The 23,676-nt window shown below is 39.5% G+C and overlaps 1 protein-coding gene across 1 annotated transcript in view; it reads right to left on the reverse strand.

Moving 5' to 3' along the window:
- INPP4B (inositol polyphosphate-4-phosphatase type II B) overlaps positions 1–23,676 on the reverse strand; it is a 736,226-nt gene that overhangs the window by 711,872 nt on the left and 678 nt on the right. The window lies entirely within an intron of this gene.

Consider the following 23,676-nt stretch of genomic DNA (forward strand, 5'->3'; position numbering starts at 1 on the left):
TAAGTTCAACGTGTCTCTTACTGTTGGACGTCTCGTGTGTGTTCACACAGCTCTTACTGATGGGGCCAGCTTTAAAATGATCTACTCCACTCTGCTACTCTAAAGCGATCTACTCTCCTGTAAAGGGAGTAAATCTTACAAGGTCTCAGAATGAGGAAAAAAAATCTTTTTTCTATTTTGTTGATGCTGTACCTATATGAGATGATGGATGTTCACTAGGCTTATCGTGGCCATCATTTTATAGCGTATGAAGTCAACTCATTATGCTGTACGCCTGAAACATACCCAGTGCTCTATGTCCATTATGTGTGCGTGCTCAGTTGCCTCAGTCATGTCTGACTCTTGGCAAACCTATGGACTGTAGCCCACCAGGCTCCTTTGTCCATGGAATTCTCCAGGCAAGAATCCTGGACTGGGTTGCCATTTCCTGCTCCAGGGGATCTCCCTCCCCCAGGGATCAAACCCACAAACCCAATGCCTCCTGCATTGCTGGCAGATTCTTTACTGCTGAGCTACAGGGAAGCCCAGTATGTCCACTATACCTCAATAAAAATGGAAGAAACAAATAATCTCTTCTTTTTTACCAGTCTTTCTCTTATTTATTTATTCCAAAATGTATAAAAAGAGACTATTTCTTCAATAGATGAGTGTTTAAAAACATGGTATTTGGATTTACTTTGGATTGACAAAATATAACTTTTTTGGATAAAGATGGATATTTGCAAATAATTTTTTCCTAATTTGGTTCCACAGAATTACTAATCTTGTCATGGGCTCCATATAAAGTCAGCTGACACTGAAAAAGGTCTTTTTTAAAGCAATGTTTATATTTATTGGCTTCCCTGGTAGCTCAAATGGTAAAGCGTCTGCCTACAATGTGGGAGACCCAGGTTCGATCCCTGGGTCGGGAAGATCCCCTGGAGAAGGAAATGGCAACCAACCCACTCCAGTATTCTTGCCTGGAAAATCCCATGGACTGAGGATCCTGGTAGGCTACAGTCCATGGGGTCGCAAAGAGTTGGACACAACTGAGCGACTTCACTTTCACTTTCCCTAGTAAATCAGTTGGTAAAGAATCCACCTGCAATGCAAGAGACTCCAGGTCTATTCCTGGGTCAGGAAGATCCCCTGGAGTAGGGATAGGCTACCCATTCCAGTATTCTTGGGCTTCCCTGGTGGTTTAGATGCTAAAGAGCCTGCAACGTGGCATACCTGGGTTTGATCCCTGGGTTGGGGAGATCCCCTGGAGGAGGGCATGGCAACCCACTCCAGTATTCTTGCCTGGAGAATCCCATGGACAGAGGAGCCTGATGGGCTATAGTCCATGGGGTCACAAAGAGGGTTGGACACGACTGAGTGACTAAGCACATATCTATACTTACTGAAGACTAGTATATTTAGTGCACTTATTTTGGAATCATAAAGATGTACATAGAAGCCTGATTAAGAAACTTATTAGTTTTGCTACTGTGGACAAGTTAGTTAACCCTTTTAAGCACTGATTCCCTTATCTGCAAAAGGGAAATAATGATATGCAATGACTAAAAGGGAGAACTTGTGAAAAGAGCAAAAAGCTTTGGTACAGTGCCCATTACTTTGTCTGCTCTCTCTGTGAGCCTCTCAAAGGCATATTCATTCTTTAGTTAACATACATGGGACACCCCACTGTCCTCAACTGCCAACTGGTAGGGACAGAAGTGTCTGCATCAACTCCCCTACCTGAAATCAAGATTTTAAGTTCAAGAAGTTTTATGAAGGGGCTGCCTGTGGTTTTAGCCCTTCTGAACAAAGCCACAGGCTCACAAACTACAAATCTATATCTGAAATATGGGATATTGGGGGGGAGTGGGGGCTGCATTGGCTCACTGTCATGATACATGGGCTCTTTGCTGGGGCAAGCAGGCTCCTCTAGTTGCAGCTCATGGACTTCTCTCTAGATGTGCCTCATGGGCTCTGGAATGCTTGGGGTCAGTAGTTGTGGCCCACGGGGGCTTAGCTGCCCCATAGCAAGTGGGATCTTAGTTCCCGGACCAGGGATCAAACCTGTGTCCCTTGCATTAAAGGCAGATTCTTAACCACTGGACCACTAGGGAAGTCCCTGGATTTTTAATTAAGAAAAAGTTTTGACTTTTTCTTAAATTAAATTTAAGAAAAAGAGATGAGTAAATACCTTACACTAATAATGTTTTGAAGTTAGTTGGAAACAATGGATAGACCACAAAACTATTATGGCCAGAATTACTGTTAAGGAGATATCCTGAGAGGCAAAGATGACAGGATTAGCATTAAAAGGATTATTAAGAAGCCTAGGGAGAACACAGGGCTTCCTTGGTGGCTCAGAGGTTAAAGCATCTGCCTGGAATGCAGGAGACCCTGGTTTGATCCCTGGGTTGGGAAGATCCCCTGGAGAAGGAAATGGCAACCCACTCCAGTACTCTTGCCAGGAGAAGGAGAATTCCATGGAGGGAGGAGCCTGGTGGGCTACAGTCCATGGCGTCGCAAAGAGTCGGACACGACTGAGCAACTTCACTTTCACTTTCACTTTCTGGGAGAACAAAAGCATCAGAACAAAAGCAAAATGAGCTCCTAAATTGGGCAATAAGTCTAAACAAACCAGCACGAGTTTGGTGCTTATGTATAGAGTAAATATGTAGCTTATATTCTCTGAGGTAGTTGAATCACCTGCATCGTATCTCATTGTCCCTAAAAGGATGTTGGGATTCCTCAGAATTCGTTTCCCCACCCCAATTTATATGCTGACATCCTAATCCCCGGTGTGATGGTATTAGGAAGTGGGGCATTTGGGAGATAACTAGGCCATGAGGCTGGAACCCTCACAACGGGATCAGTGCCCTTATAAGAAGAGACACTAGAAAGCTTGCCCCTGGCCCCACCATCTAAGCACACAGCTAGAAGGCCACTGTCTGTAAGTAGGAAGAGGCTCTCATCAGGAACTAAGCCTCCAGGACATGAGAAATGAATGTTGTTGTTTAAGCCATGTAGTCTATTGTCTTTTTGTTATGGTAGTCCAGGACAACTAAAACAATTATCTTGGGAAATTTAAAATTAATTTGCCACCAGTGCTCTGAATGTTATCATCTCTCACTTGCTCAAAGAGTCCAGTCATTTGCATATCCTTCTTCCCTGAATCTTTTACCTTCTCCTTTTCTTTTCACTCTTTTCTATCAACAGGTAAACATGTTGCAGGATTCCTTTTTGCTTAAAGGAATGACAAGAATGATGTCTCTAAAATCCCTATTCCTCTATGCCACCACCCTCGTTCCTTCCATCTACTAATGTCTTAAAATAAATAAATGTCATCAAACAAAAAAATGTTCACTATATACTTTTTACCCCTATTCTTCAATGCATGGTAATCTGCCTTCTGCCCCTTGCTATTGTTGTCGTTCAGTCACTAACTACTGTCTGACTCTTTGCAACCCCATGAAATGCAGCATGCCAGGCCCCTATCTTTCCCAAAAAGTGCTCCTCATTGTTACTATGTCACTTGACTATCACTACATCCAGTGAATTTCTCAGTTCTCTTACTTAGCATTTCAAAAGCATTTAAAATCTTTGACCATTATTTTCTTGAAACTCACTATACTCTTCTGGGTTTCCAACAGCTATTATCCTCAACATCCTTTATGGGCTCTTTTCTCCTGTGACTATCCCTGAATTACTGCTTCTGCTAGTTCAATTCAGTTCAGTCACTCAGTCGTGTCTGACTCTTTGCGACCCCATGAATCGCAGCAAGCCAGGCTCCCTGTCCATCACTATCTCCCGGAGTTCACTCAGACTCACGTCCATCGAATCTGTGATGCCATTCAGCCATCTCATCCTCGGTCGTCCCCTTCTCCTCCTGCCTCCAATCCCTCCCAGCATCAGAGTCTTTTCCAATGAGTCAACTCTTCTCGTGAGGTGGCCAAAGTACTGGAGCTTCAGCTTCAGCATCAGTCCTTCCAAAGAAATCCTAGGGTTGATCTCCTTCAGAATGGACTGGTTGGATCTCCTTGCAGGCCAAGGGACTCTCAAGAGTCTTCTCCAACACCACAGTTCAAAAGCATCAATTCTTCGGCACTCAGCCTTCTTCACAGTCCAACTCTCACATCCATACATGACCACAGGGAAAGCCATAGCCTTGACTAGACGGACCTTAGTCGGCAAAGTAATGTCTCTGCTTTTGAATATGCTATCTAGGTTGGTCATAACTTTTCTTCCAAGGAGTAAGCGTCTTTTAATTTCATGGCTGCAGTCACCATCTGCAGTGATTTTGGAGCCCCCCAAAATAAAGTCTGACACTGTTTCCACTGTTTCCCCATCTATTTCCCATGAAGTGATGGGACCAGATGCCATGATCTTCGTTTTCTGAATGTTGAGCTTTAAGCCAACTTTTTCACTCTCTTCTTTTACTTTCATCAAGAGGCTTTTTAGTTCCTCTTCACTTTCTGCCATAAGGGTGGTATCATCTGCATACCTGAGGTAATTGCTATTTCTCCCGGAAATCTTGATTCCAGCTTGTGTGTCTTCCAGTCCAGCGTTTCTCATGATGTACTCTGCATAGAAGTTAAATAAGCAGGGTGACAATATACAGCCTTGACGTACTCCTTTTCCTATTTGGAACCAGTCTGTTGTTCCATGTCCAGTTCTAACTGTTGCTTCCCGGCCTGCATACAGATTTCTCAAGAGGCAGGTCAGGTGGTCTGGTATTCCCATCTCTTTCAGAATTTTCCACAGTTTCTTGTGATCCACACAGTCAAAGGCTTTGCCATAGTTAATAAAGCAGAAATCGATGTTTTTCTGAAACTCTCTTGCTTTTTCCATGATCCAGCGGATGTTGGCAATTTGATCTGGTTCCTCTGCCTTTTCTAAAACCAGCTTGAACATCAGGGAGTTCACGGTTCATGTATTGCTGAAGCCTGGCTTGGAGAATTTTGAGCATTACTTTACTAGCATGTGAGATGAGTGCAATTGTGCGGTAGTTTGACCATTATTTGCATTGCCTTTCTTAGAGATTGGAATGAAACTGACCTTTTCCAGTCCTGTGGCCACTGCTGAGTTTTCCAAACTTGCTGGCATATTGAGTGCAGCACTTTCACAGCATCATCTTTCAGGATTTGAAACAGCTTAACTGGAATTCCATCACCTCCACTAGCTTTGTTTGTAGTGATGCTTTCTAAGGCCCACTTGACTTCACATTCCAAGATGTCTGGCTCTAGATTAGTGATCACCTCATCATGATTATCTGGGTCATGAAGATCTTTTTTGGACAGTTCTTCTGTGTATTCTTGCCACCTCTTCTTAATATCTTCTGCTTCTGTTAGGTCCAGACCATTTCTGTCCTTTATCGAGCCCATCTGTGCATGAAATATTCCCTTGGTATCTCTAATTTTCTTGAAGAGATCTCTAGTCCTTCCCATTCTGTTCTTTTCCTCTATTTCTTTGCATTGATCTCCAAAGAAGGCTTTCTTATGTCTTCTTCCTCTTCTTTGGAACTCTGCATTCAGATGCTTATATCTTTCTTTTCTCCTTTGCTTTTCACCTCTCTTCTTTTCACAGCTATTTGTAAGGCCTCCCCAGACAGCCATTTTGTTTTTTGCATTTCTTTTCCATGGGGATGGTCTTGATCCCTGTCTCCTGTACAATGTCACGAACTTCATTCCATAGTTCATCAGGCACTCTATCTATCAGATCTAGGCCCTTAAATCTATTTCTCACTTCCACTGTATAATCATAAGGGATTTGATTGAGGTCATATCTAAATGGTCTACTTTCTTCAATTTCAGTCTGAATTTGGCAATAAGGAGTTCATAATCTGAGCCACAGTCAGCTCCCAGTCTTATTTTTGTTGACTGTATTGAGCTTCTCCATCTTTGGCTGTAAAGAATATAATCAATCTGATTTCGGTGTTGACCATCTGGTGATGTCCATGTGCAGAGTCTTCTCTTGTGTTGTTGGAAGAGGGTGTTTGCTATGACCAGTGCATTTTCTTGGCAAAACTCTATTAGTCTTTGCCCAACTTCATTCCACATTCCAAGGCCAAATTTGCCTGTTACTCCAGGTGTTTCTTGACTTCCTACTTTTGCATTCCAGTCTTCTTTTATTTCCAATCTAAATACATCTCCTGAGCAGTGTCTTACATGTCCCTGGATTTGGTGAACACTTTGGTGTCTAAGATGTCAGTTCTCTATCCCCAGATCACTCTTCTGTTCTGTAGCTCCTGTAACTTCCTCAGCATCTTAAGTCTAACAAATTCAAATGAATTTATCATCTCCCACAAATGGGTTCATCACCGAATTAATGGATACAGTTAAAAATATAGATATTATCCTTCTCTCCTTTTAACCCTCATCAAGCCCCCTTATCCCCCCCCCCCACAAAAACAAGTCAATCATATACTCCTCAATTCCACAAAGCTCTTTACCTGTCTCATCAGCCCTTCTATGGACCAAGACCATTTATCACATTGATAGCTGCAGATGGAGGAGATGCAGCCTAATGGTTAAGGGCATAAGGTTTCCAAGCAGGGGATGAATCCTAATTCTGCCACTTATACGCTATGCTACTTGAAACAATTTGCTTCATCTTTCTACACTTTCATTTCTTCACATTTACATCTGGAACACTTATAAAGCCTAGTCTCACAGGACTATTATAAGATTAAGTGAGATAACTCAAGAGGCCTTGTCACAGTGTTGGGAAAGCGTTAAATACTCCGTATATATTAGGTAGTATATTCAAGTTGATAGCCTTCTCCTTGGTACATATTTTCCACAATGTAAAAGGAGCAATTTTCAGAAATAGAAACCTAGTAATGTCACTACTCAAATTTAAACCATTTGGTGGCTCCTGTTGCACGTGACATAAAACCCAAGTCCAGTAAGAGGTATACCAGATTGTCTGAGACCTGGTCTCTGTCACCTTCTCAGCCTTATTTCTCAGTTTTTATTATTGCTCTCTATGTTATAGTCATGGGTAATTTCTGTCAGTTCCCTCTTGCCCTCACATCTCCAAATTTAGCAAATGCAATTCCCTTCATTTGAACATCTTTTCCCACTCCTCTTTGGTTAATATCAATACAGTCATGTTCTGGCATTTATAGATACAGCCTTGACTATGAATACCCACAGCATCTTGGAATGCCAAGAGCCTTGTTCTGTTGTGATTACTAAATTGTCTGTCTCCTACTCTGAGTTTTAAGTTCTGTGAGGGACAGAAGCATATTTATCTATCTATCTAGAGATACCTATCTATCTCTCATTTACCTTTGTAAGTCCCCAAACGTACATGTTTCTTGGCTCATGGTAGATACTTATTCATAATAACAATTTGGGGAGAGTGTATCAATAAATGAATAAATGATTTAGACTGCTGAATGACCTTACACACAGGAAAGGGGTACCCTGTTCATCATCTAGCCTACTCAGGAGTACATGATTAATGGGAAATCTCTCATGTATTTGATTGACATGAGTCAATCCCTAGAGCTTGGTCTTCAGGGTTGGTAACTAGAACTTTAAAACCATCTAATCCACTGAGCTGCAACCACCTTAGGCTGACTAGGCTGAGGCTAAATAAGTAAGCCTGCCTTTACTACTTTTTTCAAAGACAAATCCCATAGGTTTAAAGCAGGGATTTTACACTCATATGCCTACAGGGGCCAGACAAGCATCCTAAGTGAATGGCATGGGTAAATGCACATTGTGTAATCGGCAGGGAGCTGGGGAGAGGGGAGAATTACTGAATGAATGGACAATTCAAGCCTTTACTAAAGGAAATAGACGTTATTAAGTTCCAGTGAAATATTCCCAGATCTTCTGGCTGTTTTTTGTTTTTTTTTTTTAACCTGGAAAGCTAAACTTGCAAGTAAAGCTACTAATTTTAAAATCTGACTTAATATAATGGGGAACAAACAAAACAAATTTATGGACCCTATCCAGCTTCTGTGAATTATCAATTCATGATCCTGGCTTTAAACCAATTGCAGAGAAGAAAGAATTTGAGAATGCAGACAGGTCTGTACCAGCCCATCATATCCATCAATACCCTGAACTTGGATCAGCTCCTTCTACTAAATGACAACTCTAAATTCAATGTTATCCTCAAGCACTCTCCTAACAAATACCCTTCTCACTCTCAACAGAAGATCTTGATTACTAATTTATAAAGAAAACCACCAAAATTAGTAAACAATCACCTCATCTTCCCATTCTCCATCTACAAACTTAACTAACATTGGAACCATCCAGCCTCAAAGGAGAGGTGATCCTTCCCATCCTTACGTGGAATTCTTCCCCCATTGCCCCTAATATATCACCTCTATGAATTATCCCCTTCTTTCAAAAATCTTCAACATCATCCCTATGCTCAACTTAGCAACAATTTCATCTTTGGGGGAACAAACATCCTTTGACTGCCTACTATCCCCTCCTCTTATTTCCTTTAAAGTAAAGCTTATTTTTCATACTGTTCTATAAGCTTTACTATCAGCATAGATTTATAGAACAGGAAGTAATCATTATTTTTATTGATCTACACCAAGTCCTCTGATGTCCCTCCCCCCAAATATGACTTAATGTCATCTGTTTATTTGATACATATTTATTCTCCTAGTTAAATGTCAGACACTGCTCACAAATGGTCTGTTCCAAATCCCAACTGAGGTTGAAGCTTCTCAACACAGTTGACTCACTCTGCCATGGATAATGGATCTCCTGCTTACACGTCATAGAGACAGAATAAAATAGGGAAACGGGCACAAATGGTTTAATTGGCAAGAAAACAAAACTTATCTATGAGCACAGCCATGAAGTCTTAGCAATAGTCAAATAAGTTTGAATAAGTGATTCTGTCGATTGTGACCACAGATGGAAGAATAAAAACTCTGTCTGTATAAAAGAAATCGTGTTTCTGAAAATTTCAACACAAAGGAGAAAATATGAGACTCACAGTCATGAAGGGAATGTGGGCAATGGTTATAACGGGCTATCTTTTATCTTGCTTATGACTGTGTTTTTCAAATCATGAGTCAAGACCCCAGGGTGGGCTATAAAATCAGTTTAGTAGATACTGCTAGCATTTTTTAAAAAACAAATTACATAGAATAGAATAGAAAATAGAGGACATGGCACATATAAAGAGTAGTAATTATGTCATGAGAAACTGTGTAAATTAGTACAGTGGACCACAGGATAAAATGTATTTCTTACTGTGGATTAGAAGGTATATATATACATAAATAAAACCATTAGTCTTGAACAAGTAACTATATTCTCTCTCTACAGCTTTTTAATTCCCAGTTTCGAATGGTTGTTTCTGCTCTAGTAAATCCACTAAAATTGTTCTTGATAATGTCACCCGCAGCCTTCTACTTGTCAGATTTGAGGGACCCCCTTCAAACACATAGTTGAATTCTCTGCCATGCTGAATATTGTTCATACCTCCTTCTTATTTGTGTTGCCTTTGGCTTCTGTGACATCACTTTCTAATGATTCTCTTGCTATTTCCCTGGTGTTTCTCTCTAGATTTTGTTCCTTCTCTCAGGCTTCCTTGGTAATCCCGGCATTTCTGCAGATCAGAACACAGGCCTCTGAGATGCCAGGCACACTAAGACTGAACCTTGTCTCTGCCGCTTACCAACTCCAGCTTACTACAATACCTCCCTGGCCCCATCTACTACCATTTCTCGCCTGGATTATTGCAGTAACCTAATGACTCATCTCCCCTTGTATCTATTCTTAAAGGGTAGGCAGAGCGATCCTGGTAAAAGGAAAGTCAGATCGACTTATTCTTTTGATCAGAACCACTCACTGGCCCCATGATCTCCTTCAGGTCTTTGCTCAAACAGCATCCTCCTAGTGAGGATTTCCAAGCCTCTCTCTTTAAATATGCTTTTACAAGACACCCTGTCCCTCTTTCCTGCTTTACTCACCTGCGCAGTCCTTGTCTAAAATACAGTGCAATTCTTTACTTTGTTTACTGTCTGTCTCTTCTTCCTGGAATATAATATCCAGTAGGACATCAGGAATTAGTGATCCATTTCAGGAGGTCTTCAACAGTACATGAACAGTAGGCTTCAACAGTATGTGAACCGATAACTTCTAGATGTTCAAACTGGATTTAGAAAAGGCAAAGGAACCCGAGATCAAATTGCCAACATTCATTGGATCATCTAAAAAGCAAGAGAGTTCCAGGAAAATATCTACTTCTGCTTTATTGACTACACCAAAGCCTTTGACTGTGTGGGTCACAACAAACTGTGGAAAATTATTCTTCAAGAGATGGGAATACCAAACCACCTGACCTGCCTCCTGAGAAACCTGCATGACCCTGAGGAATGGGCTGGGGAGGGAAGAGGGAGAGACGGGTTCAGTATAGGGGACACATGTACACCCATGGCTGATTCATGTCAAAAACCACTATAACATTGTAAAGTAATTAGCCTCCAATGAAAATAAATTAATCGGTTTTTGTTTTTTTTTTTAAAAGAAGCAACAGAACCAGACATGGAACAACAGACTGGTTCCAAATTGGGAAAGGAATACGTCAAGGCTACATATTGTCACCCTGCTTATTTAACTTATATGCAGAGTAGATCATGCAAAATGCTGGGCTGGATAAAGCACAAGCTGGAATCAAGATTACCAGGAGAAATATCAATAACCTCAGATATGCAGATGATAACACACTTATGGCAGAAAGCAAAGAGGAACTAAAGAGCCTCTTGATGAAAGTGAAAGAGGAGAGTGAAAAAGCTGACTTAAAATTCAACATTCAAAAACTGAATATCATGGCATCCAGTCCCTTCACTTCATGGCAAATAGATGGGGAAACAGTGGAAACTGTGACAAAATTTATTTTGGGGGGCTCCAAAATCACTGCAGATGGTGATTGCAGCCATGAAATTAAAAGACATTTGCTCCTTGGAAGAAAAGCTATGACCAACCTAGACAGCATATTAAGAATCAGAGACATTACTTTGCCAACCAAGATCCATCTAGTCAAAGCTATGGTTTTTCCAGTGGTCAAGCATGGATGTAAGAATTGGATCATAAAGAAGACTGAGCACCAAAGCATTGATGTTTTTATAACTGTGGTGTTGGAGAAGACTCCTAAGAGTCCCTTGGACTGCCAAGGAGATCCAACCAGTCCATTCTGAAGGAGATCAGTCCTGAATATTCATTGGAAGGACTCATGTTAAAGCTGAAACTCCAATACTTTGGCCACCTGATGTGAAGAACTGACTCACTGGAAAAGACCCTGATGCTGGGAAAAACTGAAGGCAGGAGAAGAAGGGAATAACAGAGGATGAAATGGTTGGATGGCATCACCGACTCAATGGACATGAGTTTGAGCAAGCTCTGTGAGATGGTGAAGGACAGGGACACCTGGTGTACTGCAGTCCATGGGGTCGCAAAGAGTCAGACACAACTGAGCGACTGAACAACAACAATAACTAGGAAACCATTAAAATGTATTGAGAGAAGGAATGACTATCATCGGCCACGTATTCTTCTTTTGAGGGTAGGTATGCCTCAGTACATACGGCTCTGTGGCTCTCCTACACTGGTTTATGCACTATCCTATATATAATACAATTTTTAATAGGGCTTTTCACCATCAAGCAAAAAAATAAGAGGCATATATAGGAGACTGTCTGAAATTCACAACCAGGGTTTCATCTTGTATTGACAATGTTCCTGCTGGTTTAACCCTATAAGATGCAGATAGCTTCACACTGGACTGGTTGAACAGATAATAAAATGTCCTAGAAATGCTACTTTGGGGTCCTTCTTTTTTATTTGCTTCATCAGACATACAATCAATTCTGGATTGTACGTCTAAAGGATGGTAAAGATAGTTCATTTCCCTTCCTTTATTTCCCAACAATAGCCCTTAATTGCATAATGAAAGGAGAAAAATTATTAATAAAAATTTCCCTTGAATTAAAACCAAACCATAACTTTAGCTTTGTTGTTATTGCTGAATTTTTTTCTATAGCATTTTAAAATATATTTACCCCTGTAAAAACACTAACTAACCCAATAAGAATTTCTACCTAATAATAAATAACTACATCTTCCTTCCATTAGGGAAACAAAAAAAAATGTCAATTTAATCAACTTAATATTCTCTCTACTCTTCTAATTTTTCCAATTTAATTTCCACAAGCTCACAATAATTCACTTAGGCATTACTATTATCCCCAGTGAACAAATGAGAATTTGAGGCATAACAGACAAGAAAGCTTGTTCAAGATCACTCAGATATCAGGTAGAAGCATTGTGATTTGACTCTAGGACCTGAGGCATAGAGGGAGATGTAGATTACCAGATAGAGGAGATAATATCTTGAGAAATGTGATTGACTAAGGGAAAGGTAAGAGCTATTCCTGGGCTTTGGGCTTGGGCGACTAGGTAAACAATGGTTCTTCCAATGGTCTACAGGAGGAAGAGGTTTAGAGTACAAGTTTGTAAGATCAATTTTTGATATAAGTTTGAAAGTAGGAATGTATTTTGAAGCTTAAAATGAGTGCCCTGGGCTGGAGATACAAATGTGGAACTTGAAAGCTACAGAAACCAAAATCCTAGAGGATAATCAGTTCACCCAAGAAGAAGTCACTACATTTGGTAAAGAGAAGAAGAAGAAAGAAAGAAAGAAAGAAAAAACTAGCTATCTGAGAAAGAGGAGTTTTACTGGAATGAGAGATTGAATGAAAGTTTATTCCAGATGAAACAGTGAATGGTTAGTGAGAAAGCAAAAAGAGTGATAGGATCTACTATTCTGAGAAACGGTTATTTGGCAAGGGGAAGGAAGTGACTGAACACTATCTGGAAGTCACAGGGGCTAGTAAAATTTTCTTCAGCAAATCATCTAGCTTTTGATGCCTTCTAAAATTGACCTTCCTAGAAACATAGCTCTGAAAGCCTTACGGCCCAGAAAAGACATTGCAGGAGGTGGCTGACCATCATCTGACTCCCCAGGAAGCCTCCTGAAATAGCCCTCTTTAGCAAACACTTCGTGCTTCCCAGGTGGTGCTAGTGGTAAAGAGTACTCTTGCCAATGCCAGAGACACAAGAGACTCGAGTTTGATCCCTGGGTCAGGAAGATCCCCTGGAAGAGGAAATTCACTCCAGTATTTCTTACTTGGGAAATCCTATAGACAGAGGAGCCTGGTGGGCTACTCCACGGAGTCACAAAGAGTCAGACACAATTGAGCACATGTGCGCGCGTGCACACACACACACAGTCAGTATGGATGGATGTCAATGGCGACAGTGTTACTCATACACAGTAACTCTTGTGTTCTAAAGCAAGCCCTCTTAGGAATCCATGGTTTCTTCTAAAGCAACATTTCACAAAGTGTGCTTCCTTGACACCTAGCCTCTGGGTGGAATGAGTATTACACAAAAGTATACTAAAGTAGAAAAGGTTCCATGGTCCGCTAACTCGAGGAAACGCTGGGTTAAACAAAGGTAAACAGGTTTGTTTACAGCAGGATTTTCAGAGACTAATATTCTAATGTGTGTCATCAAACTACAGGAAGGAGACATAAAATTCAGCATTTTCCAAAATTACCTGATCATAGAACTTTTTAAAAGTGTTATCACATGGATCAGAAATTTAAGAAGATGTTTTCCCATAGGATCAATGCTGCTGCTGCTGCTGCTAAGTCGCTTCAGTCGTGTCCGACTCTGTGCGGACCCATGGACGGCAGCCCTCCAGGCTCCCCCGTCCCTGGGATTCTCCAGGCAAGAACACTGGAGTGGGTTGCCATTTCCCTCTCCAATGCGTGAAAGGGAAAAGGGAAGCTAGTGGAGGTTATTTCAGGCAATGTGACAGACTGATCAGAGATCAAAATCAACACCATTTTAATTGCACTAGGTACTATCCCATTAAGCAGCCGCGTTTACTTCAGTCCACCCCAGTTTCAGCACTCTGCTCACACGATGACATCAGTTCAGTCACAGTCCCTTCTATACTGGGAATAGAACCTCGCTTGAAAGTTGAAGCATTTGCTTTCCCTTCTGATGAACTAAATTCTATGAACTCTGTAATAAAACTAGGATTAGGGCATAGGGTACATTTCATTTCATAGTCCTGTGTGACTGACTACATGAGATAGAGCTGATGAATAAACTTGTTGATTGTTGCTATTATTTCCCTGCTTCTATTTTTTTTTCTTTTATAGCTTGCAAGCTCAGTTGTTACCAGGAAAATCAATAAACAAGCTTTCAAGAAAAATTACACCTAGGGAGAAGAAAGGCCCTTTTGCCTGGAAGTTATTCTTTTTCTTTTCTAAGGCAGTAATACCCACTTCACAACCAGAGTTCACTTTCAAGTCAACAGAAGCCCTGTGTGCTCAATGAGGACTCTCTACTGGGAGAACATAGCCCTCAAGTATTTTCAGAGCTGTATCTTCTGTTACTAGGATAACTTCTGTGAATTGAATTGTTCTGAAAGTCAGGCAGGACTAAAGAAAGAAAACTAATGGAGCCAAGAAAATAAACCAATATCCACATGTCCAGGCCTAGAAAAGAATGCAGGACAGGCTACAAAAGGCAGACTTTTTCTGTGAATGTAAATGAGACACAACCCTGTTAACTAGAGCAGAAGCTCTCATGTCTGACCAACTAGAGCAGCACCACTCAAAAGAACGCAGTAAGATGATGGAAATGTTCTACAACTTTGCACCGTTCAGTATGTTAGCCAGGAACATGAGAGAACTCAGCCAAGATCAGCAAAAACCCACAGCTGCCTGTCCAGCAGAGAACATGAGCAATCCCAGCTGAGACCATGTAAACCACCCATATCATCTGCATATCCGTGCCAATGAGTTTTGCTCATTAAGTGTTTGTTCCACAGTAATAATGACAAAACTCACACAGAGATAACAGTATACCCTAATGCTTCATATTGTGTTTAGAATAGTGCCTGATGTCAAATAAGCAGTCGATAAATATTTGTTGTTACTATTATCCATAATTTGCCGGCATTCCCAGAATGGGTTTCCCAGATGCCAGAAGAAAATGTGATGTCTACCATAAGTTTCGTGAGAGCTACAGAGAATGCTGATCTATCACATTTTTAGCCATTCTAATAAATTAGAAAGAAAATTATCAAAAGTTAAGTATATTATAGTAATGGAAAGTTATTTATTTCCATCACAGTAAAAGGATAATCCATGATCTCCTAAAGCCCTTCACACAGCCTGTGCTGATATATCTGACGTATGCCCAGCTAGCATATCACCAATCAGATCAAACATCAAACTTCTTCCATGAAAAATGGACAGTAATAATTCTGTTGCATGACTAATTGTTGACGTTATGACATTTACATCAGGTCAAAAGGTAGGATGAGAAATGTTGTCTGTCCTAGTATTTTCGGACATACTTCTAGGTCTGATGCTACTTTCAACTGTGGATTTTAAAAGAATAAATGCATTCGCTCCAAGAAAACATTATTATACACTCTTTTTTTTTTTTACAAAAGCTGGAGAAACACTTGACTGTGAGGTTCGTCCCTCTGACTGGCGTGTGTGTATGGATGGCGTGTGGGTGGGCGGTGCGGGAGCTCTTTCATGGCTACTCTCTGTCTGCCATCGTAAGTCATTCATTCATTTAAACAGCTTCAAGCAAAACTCCATCTCAGGCTGTGACTTCTCTTCTGACCTCAACACATCTCCATTCCTAATTGATTTTTGCACTTGGATGTTCTGCTGTCTCCTTGTTTTCAATTACATGTGGATTCATCGCCTCCCTGGACATCATGCATCAAACGTGTGTATGGTATTATGTGATCACTCAAGGTAAGTAAATCTCCTAATTCAGTTCGTTGTACATAACAAAAGCAGGAATGAAAGATAACCTTGTTATCATTCTTGTTCTCCATTTTGGTTTTTTTTGGGGGGCGGGGGGGCATGCTGCTTGGCATATGGGATCCTAGTTCCCTGACCAGGGTTCAAACTCATACCCCTGCATCAGAAGTGCAGAGTCCTAACCACTGGATTGCCAGGGAAGTCCTTCCAATTTTGTCTTCATAATAACCCTTGGTCTGGCTATGGCAAGTATTATTATCTTACTTTTTGATGAGGAAAATAATATACCAAGTTGTACAGATCATCAAATATAAAAATACTGACAGGTGGGCAGGTAAAACTGCAAATATATGCCAATGAGATTAATAATCACTGTATGAAGAATGATAAGTGCTCAGACTAAGTTTTATGGAAGCAAATTTTGAGACTGACTGGATAGAGTTGATATATAGTAGCTAATATATATTAGCACTTACTATGTGTCAGTTGTTATTATGTTAATATTAATATGCTAAGTTAATATTAACATTAACTCAATCATTTAAGCATTCTTTCATAGTTTTGTAGAAGAAACCAATATGAGATCTCCCATGGGGTAAACAGCCTGCATTAGGTCAGGCAGCAACAAGCTAATAAATCACCTATCTGGGATTTGAATGCAAACCAGACCAACTAGCTCCTGAGAAGTGTCCCTACTACATTCTTCTCTCTGAAATTAGTAAGAAGTTGGGAGAGGAGAAAAATGTAAGAGCAAATGCAAAGTCATCCAGGTAGAAATAAGTCAATCATACGCAGGCCTGGGTTCAAGCAGGTTGCATGGGCTAGGAGACCACACCTGGAAGAGGAATCGGATGGAAAGGAGGTTGGAAGAATCTGGGATGCACCAGCCGCGAAGTGGTCCTTCTTTTGTTTTTAAACAGCTTTACTCTGCATTTATTTCTTGGCTTCACAGAGTGGTGGCGTGCAAGACCTCAGTTACTCACCCAAGGATTGAGCCCATACTCCTGGCACTCGGAGCACGGAGTCTTAACCACTGGACTGCCAGGGAAGTCCTCAAGTGGTCTTTGAATGTCATGCTGAGTTGTCTGGGTTTCTGGAACCCCCCCACACCCCACCCAAGGGAACCTGATATTCTGTCTGCTCTAACTTGATCTGTGACAATCGCAGGCAAATAAACACGCTATGGAGAAACGCACCAGCGGCGCTGGAAGAGGAGGGGTTAGTTTCTTAATCTGGAGCTGTAACAGTCTGCGTGAAACTGTCAGCGTCTCTACCTCAAAAGACTACATCTGAGTCACTGAACTATTCCCAAAGGTGAAGAAAGGGACATACTGCAGACAGACGCCCCAGTCTCACGCCAGCCCTGACTCCCTGATGGAGGGGTAGGTACTGCAAGTGCAGAAGGGACCATAATGGTGTGCTTCCGCACCAGTTCAATGCTGAGAGTGCTTTAACTGAACGTCTGGCTAATGACATCACTGCACCTACTCCATGTGAAGAAACTACATGGGTCAAGCAACAGCAGCATGAGATCATATGTTTGCCCTATCGCCTACAAGCATAACCAAAGAGTAACAACCACACGCTTGGGGGAAAATCTTGGTTAAGTCTTTTTCACGGGTAGTTCTAAAACAGGAATGCAAAAAGCAAGAAACTTGCTGATAATCTCTTAAACCAATAACTCTCAAATATAACAACTTCAATATGAAAGGAATTATTTCCTTAGCCTATGGACTAGCTGAGTTAGCCCCCTCATTGAACCAACTAAAGCAATTTTTAAAATCTGAGAAGTGATGAGTATACCATTTACATTAGTATTTTCTTTGGTAAAACTGGCTTCAGGAAAGGAAACGTTTCACAGTTCTCTTTTCCAACTTTTCCTAAGGTGTTTTTTAAAATGTTCTGAAAGCAGGATTTTTCCAAAACAGTTGTTCCAAATGGGAACAACTCTACCTTTTTCATAATCATTTAAAAATCTGCTTCATGCTTGGTCAACTCATAGCCAATCACCTAAGACTGAATTTCAACTGATAACTAAAATTCAATAGATTAGTCTGAATCTTCCTGGTAATGTGAATCTGATTTCACCAAATAATAGCTGCATTATTTAAAATAATGAATATGTAATAGTATCTATTGAACACTGGCCCATACTATAATTTATAAATAATGGCTGGAAAAAAGAATATTTTTGATACTGTAAACTGCTATCTTAAGGATTCAACAATCACATGTATTATAATTCATGAAAAATAGCATATAGCATTCTTTTCATATTTCTAGACTGTCTTCTTTGTCAACTGGTGAGCAAACACCCATAATATTCTTTCAGTTTAGTTCAGTCGCTCAGTCATGTCCGACTCTTTCCGACTGAACTGAACTGAACTGAAAGAGTATTGTGGGGGTTTGGCATCTATCAAAATGTTCTGAGTATCTAGCAATAAAAGAGCACAGATCCAGGAAAGTTTAGATATTACCAAGGAAACAGTGCACAGATGTGGATGCTGAAAAATTAATACCACACCATCTTCTGACAGGTTGTAGCTCCAAAAATGCTTCTACAAAAACAGAATGCAACATGCCAGAGCACAAATACCCATGCCATCACAGCATAAATGAGTCATAAGGCATTAAAACAGAAATTTCCAGCTCTGGCATCAGGTCCAATTTCTGACAAATTCCTCGGCCTCGCACATGTTTCTTCATGCCATCTTGTTGGTTGAGAGAATACTGGAAGCAAAAGTAAGCCGTCCAAGTATCATATGTTGATGCATATAGATGCAATCTAGAAAAATGGTACTGATGAACCTATTTGCAGGGCAGGAATAGAGACGTAGATGCAGAGACTGAACTCACAGACAGAGTGGGGTAAAGGAAATGGTGGGGTGAACTGCGAGAATAGCTGACATATATCATGTGTAAAATAGATAACTAGTGGGAAGCTGCTGTATAGCACAGGGAACTCAGCCTGGTGCTTTCTGATGACCTAGAGGGCTGGGATCAGGGGGAGAGGGGGGCTCAAAGGGAGGGGGTGTGTGTGTATCTGCTTCATGTTGTTGTACAGCAGAAACCAATACAACATTGTAAAGCAATTATCTTCCAATTAAAAATACATTAAAAAAGTAACCTGTCACATGTGAACAAAAACCAGTCAAAAAATAATGTCTAAATATTATATAATATTTGATCTTCCTCATATCTCAAAATATTTTTTAAACTTGCAAAATGAATATTTACTATTCTCAGATAAGATGTTCTAATCAGGTACCAATTTTGTTATAATTTAAGGCCGCAGGAACCCTAGGAGGTTGCTGCTGACATCTAGTGGCATAATTTTTAAATGCTTTAAAAACATATATCCGGAGAAAGAAAGGGACAAACATATATGAAAAAGAAAAAACAAAAAAGAGAAAATGTTAGTTGTTCAGTGGTGTTCGACTGCAACACCATGGACTGCAGCCCACCAGACTCCTCTGCCCATGGAATTCTCCAGGCAAGAATACTGGAGTGGATTTCCAATCCAGTCATCAATTCAGTGAACACAGTAGATAAATATTAAGTTGACTGAGGTGGCAAATTATAACTTTTTTTCCCAATTGATTTTGACGTAAGATATGCAATAGGTTGTGTCCTTATAATCAGTGTTTTGCCCTTAGGCAAAACTGCCTTCATTGAGTAGCTTGGGTTCGAGTTTTCTCCAACGGCATGTGCAAAGTGGCACAGAGCCAATAGGTAATTGAATTGGACAACCTCTGAATTAGGCAACCTCCCTTTGATGAGGGAAATGTATTTTGATAGTTGAAAATTATTTGCTTTATAAATCAGAATATTTGATTTTATATTTTATTCACATTGAAAAGATACCATAAAGGAAGAGAAAGCTCTTAAATTAGTCCTAATTGATATAAAACATTGCTAAATTATAATCCTCATAGTACAAAGGAATCTTTTAGCTTTTTTTAAATTGGAGGATAATTGCTTTACAATGTTATGTTAGTTTCTGCTGTACAACAACATGAATCAGCTATGCATATACCCCTACCTCTTGAACCTCCTTTTTAAATATTCCTTCAATGGGTATCTTAGAGATGCGAGGACTTCACTCATTCAAAGCCTGTCTGCTTCACTCACAAGTAGGAGTAAAAGTGGGTAACATAAGAACCTTCTTTCACAATCACACCACCAAAGGAAAAGAAAGTCCCATGTCAGCGTGTACCTTTACACAGAATAAAAAAGTTGTATAATGTACATATACATACATGCATAAATACATGCACACAAGGGAGCTATTATATAGCAATATTCATAAATCAGTGACAGTGTGACAGATAGTGTATCTAGGTTACCTGACAGAGTAAATATGGGTTAAGGAAGAGAAATAGTTGTAGCATGATGAGGAATTCAGAAGGCTCCATAAAGAGCAGTGTTAAGATTACGCAGGCTTTGGAATAAGGAAGAAAGAAACTGGACATTTCAAATGGAGTTTCCAGCATAAGGAAAGACAAGAATGTTTAGGGTATATAGTGGAGGAAGAGAGAAACAATCACGGTAAGAAACATAGGTGGGGAAAAATGCAAGAATGTGAACATTAGTAGAAGACAATTCTGTGGCTTCTATAGGGCTTCCCTGGTGTCTCAGCAGTAAAGAATCCACCTGCCAATGCAGGAGACATGGGTTTGATCACTGAGTTGGGAAGATCCCTCAGAGAAGGAAATGGCAACCCACTCCAGTATTCTTGCCTGGAAAATCCCATGGACAGAGGAGCCTGGGGGGCTTCCGTCCATGGGGTCGCAAAGAGTCGGACATGACTCAGCAACTAAACAGTAACAACTAAAGGCTTCTATATGACTATTCCATTAACACTATACATGGGAGTTTTCTTTCATTTAAAAAAGATAGAGTATCTACTGAATCTAATTCTCAGAAGAGTAAAGAGTAGCAAGAACTTTAGCAAATAACAAAACTCATTTTTAAGAAAAAGCAAATTCATAGAAATTATCATCTCTTCCTTATGTAAATTCACCTTTCAGAATTACGTTTTAATCACTTCTCCATGAAGGTGTTCAATGATTTATTCTTTGACTTTCAGTTTAAATTATCTTTGGGAGATGACTGTCTGATGTTATAGTTCTATTTCTGTAAAGCACTGTGTCTACTGTCCATCCATTAGTCAAAGCATCACGACAATTACATCACCACTTTCATCACACATGTAGAAGTATTTTGAACTCTCATTGTGATTCATGGCCTTTAAGTGATTGATCAACCTGCACATCTGATGCTTTACTTGCCATTGTTACTTAACAGTAGTTTGCAATAAATAATATAAAATATAATTGTAGTCAGCTCTTAAAATATCAAAAGAATTCTATCCTTTTAAAAAATGTCAATATATATCTACAGAATGTTCTATTCTAGAGCCAATAATAATAGACCACAATGAAACCAATCTCAAAGCAATATATTTATCACTTATCTCTTAGTGCCCTAGAGCATAAATAATGCTGTACACTAGCCTTCTGATAGTTTATTTTTGATTTTCAAAAAATGCATTTATATTAAGCCAAGATTTCAACCTACTTATAGACAATAGAGTACATCAAAAAATTGCTGAGTCCTTAATATCCCATTTCACTTTCCCATAGGGAAGTTAAATGCATATGAGACTAACATTTAATATTCCTACATAATATAAATAAATTATAAGCATCAAATTTTCCTAACTGAAACTCAATCTATTTCGAGGACCTGTTTAAAATAGAACAGAATAACAGGCTTTATTTTTGTGCATAATCTTACTAGGTACAGAGAAGGGTATTTTAATCTGACTAGGCAAAGTTGCCTCTATTTGGGAATTAAGAACATTGTAATCAACAGACATCATAGACTTTACATAATAAAACACTACATGAAAAGTTATTTTTAAACCCTTTTTTAAAAAGTCAAATGTAGAACTTTCAGGTATCTGCACACACAAAAGTGCCTGCTAGCACAATAGATTGCTCTCCAAGCCCCATTGCCAGAGTTAATGGTACTCAAAATGAGTGTGTTAGTCATCACGCGCAACTGAGAAAAGCTGAATGGTCCCATTTGTCCAAAAATAACAGCTTTACTAATATGCCTTGAACTTCTACTATTTAAAGATTGAAATTGAGATGCATATATCCCATTTAAGATAATAAAAGACAGAGCATCACAACATCACCACTCTTTGCCTTATTAACAGGAATTTTTTTTTTTATAAAGTTGCAAACACCCCTATTTCAATGGGCCCAAAGGACCAACCTAGTGAGGCAATGACATGAACACCATTTCTCCCACCCCAGTTTCTCCTTCACACCCCCCTCCCAACCTCCACACAAAACACCAGTATTCTATAGCATCATCTCTTTGGGAGCATTATCAGAGCAAAGCCCTTGGATGGCCAACGTACAGAACAGGTCCAGTTTTATTTGCATGTTGGGAAGAAGCAAATTTTGTTACCCCAGATACACAATGCTGGACATTCTGTCACATTAATGGGAATTTCCCTCCTTTGCCTCACCTCTTTCTTTATTACGTTCAGTTTGAAGTAAGTTTATCCCTATCTTAAATAAATGAAATAAAAGTCTAATAAGATCAGATGTATTAGTATATACATACCTCTGGAAAAAAGAAACATTTCACATGAACGCATCCTGGGTAGTCAGCACATCCTCTCTTCACCCTTATTTCATTTTGAAGGGCATGGACCCTTGACCCTCTTCATTATCTCCAACTCAGTGTGTTTCCTTCTCTGACTTTACTGGATCATCTTCCATCAATGCCCTCTCAATCAGCAGTTTTCTACCATCCATATCCCTATGCTTATATCACAGTGCTCAGCTTCAACCACTTCTATATACTGTCTAGGTATCAGTTTTTATTATAATGCTCTTCTTGAGGAGTCATAGTTGATATTTTTGATAAAGCAAACCTTCAGCTGATTTCATTAGCCATTAAAAAATTCCTTACAGTTTGATTTAACATTTTAGTATAGAGTGCCTACAATCGCAAATCCCCATTATAGGAGAGAAGTTACTTCCTTAAAGAGTTTATGGCTCCCTTGAAGCATTAACTAAAGCCAGAAATAAATAGAAACACCCCAGTTTGTAATTCAAACTAGCAATTTATTTTTGCTCCACTGCAAATTAAAGTTCAGAGCCTAGTTTTCTGCTGATGTCCATTTAATTCAAAGGCTTTCTTTGTTTCAGCACTCATTTTTTTTTTAGGAATTCATCAATTTCTCAAAAACAGAACCCAATTGGCTCCAATTATTATGCAGCCTATTATACATTTCAACAAATCCAGTATATGTGTTCATATATGTAAAGTGACATCATAGCTTCAGTCATATAAGTAGATAATATTGATAGATGGCTTTAGTTCCCATCATAAGTCTAACCTTCTAGAAACTTTATAGTTAGAACTCTTTTGAGACAGCAGCTTTATTCATGAAACATACATTTTATATCTGCATCTGTGCTCAGCTTTGTTTACACATATATGTCATTAGAATATTTGCATGAGCGTTCACATTCTAGGGCCCACGTATGTAAATAAATCACACTCAGTTGGAAAATTTAGCAACTAAACATGCAATCTGTTGAGTATAATCAGGCATGCTATTCAACAACTGTATGCTATAATTCAGTCTTTCCAAAGAAAATATATGCTTTGCATAAGAGTGTCTCCATCAAACTCGATGAAGTTTTTCCAGGAATTTGTACAAAATCTTTTTGCCTATTCAAGAAACAATATATAAAACCATCTGACTAATGCTTAAATAAAATCTTATAAAAATTTACCAATTCTCTCATTGTCTATTATTTGTAAAT

This window comes from Capra hircus, chromosome 17 (assembly GCF_001704415.2).
Source record: "Capra hircus breed San Clemente chromosome 17, ASM170441v1, whole genome shotgun sequence".
NCBI lineage: Eukaryota > Metazoa > Chordata > Mammalia > Artiodactyla > Bovidae > Capra > Capra hircus.